Here is a 3,462-nt window from a genome sequence, read left to right as displayed (position 1 = left end):
CTTCCCTCCCAAACCTCATCCCTCTCTAGCAATTGCAGCTCAGTGGATTTAACCCTCAAAGAGCTGAAGAAGGGTGCCTCTAGTCTGCGAATCTGGAAGACAAGTTCTGGACATCTTCCCTGGGAATTCTGATTGGGTTTTATCTATTGCTCATCCGAGTCAAAGCAGACCCACGGAAACTGACATGCCAAACCAGCTCAGTCCCATTAATTGCAGTGGGACTTGGTTAGATGCTGCCCACTGATTGATTAATTGGAATGTATTTCCCGATCTTCCTCCCAAAGGCAGCAAAACCATCAGTGATAAAGCAATAAAATTAAAAAATGAGAGAAGAACATTGTTAAAACACTGAAAACCAAATTCAAACCGTATAAACAGCGTCGCCTCCTCACGGCAAAGGCAAGCACATCAGAAAGGCTGTTCACTGTACAGAAGAGGTGGGGAAACTTTTTCGATCCAAGGGCTGCATTTCCTTCTGGGTAAGGAAGGGTCACACAGAATCACAGAACTGTGGAGCTGGAAGGACCTACAAGGGTAATCTAGTCCAGTGTTTTTCAACCACTGTTCCGCGGCACACTAGTGTGCCGCGAGATGTTGCCTGGTGTGCCATGGGAAAAATTGAAACATTACTTTATATATAGTCAATATAGGCACAGAGTTAAATTTTTTTAACATTTTCTAATGGTGGTGTGCCTCGTGATTTTTTTCATGAAACAAGTGTGCCTTTGCCCAAAAAAGGTTGAAAAACACTGATCTAGTCCAACCCCCAGCCATGCAGGTATCTTTTTGCCCAATGTGGGGCTTGAACCCACAACTCTGAGATTAGGTCTCCTGCTCTAATGACAGAGCTATCCAGTTAAACATGCCAGTGGAGGGTGGGGCCAGAGGCCAAAAAATATTAATTCCCCACCCCCTCCATGCAGGGAAGATGAACCAACCCTTTGATCATGTCAGCTACATGGTTGCATTCTGATATCACATTCCCAACATTTCCCCTATTTTCTCTCCATCAAGAACCTCCATAATCTTCTTCCTGGAGTCCAGACAGCTGAGCAAATTACCCCCAGAGCACAAAGAGATTTGTGTGCATATGTTGGGGTGCGAGCATAAAAGAAATGCGTGTAATTAGAGAAAATGTAATTTATTTGCTTCCTTCCTTGTATTGTGAGAGGAACAGTGTCTGTATGTTTACATTGCAATGTAGCCGAAACAAATTCCAAGTATGTTGGAAAATGTACTTGGCCAATAATAAATTATTCCTATTCCTATTCCTAATGAGAAAGAGAGAGGGGATGAGGAACAGAAGCTCAAAGACAAGCAAGTATGAATTCTTAAAGCAGATCTGGGAACAGCTGGTCCCAGCCCAACCTGCTGGCTTTAACGAAAAACCCACAACAACAGAAAGCAGCAGCAAAGCCATAGGTACTGAAGGAGAAAGCACTGGAAGTGGGTTTTATGATGCTTTAACTGTCCTATTAAGCCAGGAGGTGGATATCTTAAATGAGTAGCATTTCGTGAATGGTCGATCATATATGAACGTTCAAATAGCGTTTGCAGTGCTGTAAATGTCATATTTTGTAAAGTTGAAAGAATGAAATTTATCGCTCCCCACTTGCAAAAGAACAGCAACGCCCAGTTCTTTCAGATTCAGTTTCGGGACAGAGCCTCGGTCCAAGGACATAAAAAGAGCATTGCTGGAGGAGGCCCATGGCACATCTAGGCCAGTATCCTGTTCTCACAGTTGCCAACCAGATGTATCAAAGGGAAGCCGACAGGCAGGACCTGAGTTCAAGATGGAAACCTCCTTTTCTGTGGTTTCCATCACCTGGTATATATTGCCTTCAACAGCAGAGGTAAAGAATAGCCACCGTGACTCATAATTTATGTTTGGGGGGCCGGACTTTTGTTGGGGGGGGGCAGAACCAAGCTATCTGTGACACGATTGGTCAGTTTGTTAAGTATTTTTATTTATTTACTTGATGAGGAGCAGCTGACCCCCTCCCTGCTATGCCTCTTGCTGTGGCAGGCCAGTGGCTACTGAAAGCCTTTGCTGTTGTTCAGTCGTTCAGTCGTGTCCGACTCTTTGTGACCCCATGGACCAGAGCACGCCAGGCACCCTTATCCTCCACTGCCTCCCACAGTTTGGCCAAACTCATGCCAGTTGCTTCGAGAACACTGTCCAACCATCTCATCCTCTGTCGTCCCCTTCTCCTTCTCCCCTTCTATGAAAGCCTTATACCCCCTGAATTTATCTAGCCTTTTACACCAGTACAGGTTGGTGATCATCCACAACAGCTCAGGGGAGCGAATTTTGTAGTTAAGCTCTGTGCTGGGTGAAAAAGTACTTTCGTCTGCCCTGAACCTTCCAGCCTTCATCTTCGTTGGATGTGCCAGAGTTCTAGGACTGAGAGGGAGAAAATATTCTCTCTGCATAACTTTATACACCTCCATCCTGCACCTCCCTTTCCTTTTTCTCTAAACTAAAAACTTCCCAGCAGTGTTCCAGCTCGTCTCTGCTTACGTTCTTCTGGAGATGCAATAGGGATGATGCTTCTTTAAAACGTATGGTTTTTTCACTGTCCTATATTGAAATAATTTTGGCAGAAGGTAACTGAAACTATCAACGGAACTGTATGGAACAACCTTATATTTACAGAGCAAAATATCCTCTTGAATTATATACCCAGCACATGGAACCTTACAAATGTGTCCTTACCACAGCAAAAAGACTGATACAGTGGTACCTCGTGTTACGGACGGGATCCGTTCCCGAGGCCGCGAAAAGACGCAACATGAAGCGGACGCACCACAAGGTATGACTGTACTGATGAATTGGAAAAATAAAAATGTGGTTCCCTTCTACAATTGGAATGAAGACTTATACACAAACTCACAACATATGAACAACTTGCATATAAATGCAGACATGCCATGGATAAATTCAATGATGTTTGGAATCCGTTCTTACAAATACTGTAATAGGTTAAGAACCAAATCGAAAATTCTTTCTAGTAGCACCTAGGTTAAGAACAATATCGTTCTGGTGAAGAACAATAACAACCTTGCAAAAATATATAGTTTTGGGTTCCCCCCCTCCCCCCTTTATTTTCCCTTCTACATGGGTTGTTTCTCTTTCTCCTTTTCTCTTCTTTATTTACGTCTCACCATGTTTAGTGCACATATAATTATGTACTTTTTGAAATTTCAATAAAGATTTTTTTTAAAGGAAAACACAAAACACACACACAAAAAAACATCTAAAAACTTCCCATCGGTGTTCCAGCTCATCTCTGCTTAAGTTCTGAAGCTTGCAAGCAAAAGATTAAAGCAACAACCCTACCCCGATCTTTTTTGGGGGGTTGTTGTTGTTCTTTCCTCCCCGCTCCCCACAGCACCTGGCCTACAGGGGTACACTGCACCTGTAGGTGGAGGTTCTGTTTTCCACAAGAGCACGCGGTGGGG

The sequence above is a fragment of the Lacerta agilis genome, chromosome 2 (genome assembly GCF_009819535.1).
Source record: "Lacerta agilis isolate rLacAgi1 chromosome 2, rLacAgi1.pri, whole genome shotgun sequence".
Lineage (NCBI taxonomy): Eukaryota > Metazoa > Chordata > Lepidosauria > Squamata > Lacertidae > Lacerta > Lacerta agilis.
Note: the sequence above shows the minus strand (reverse complement) of the source record.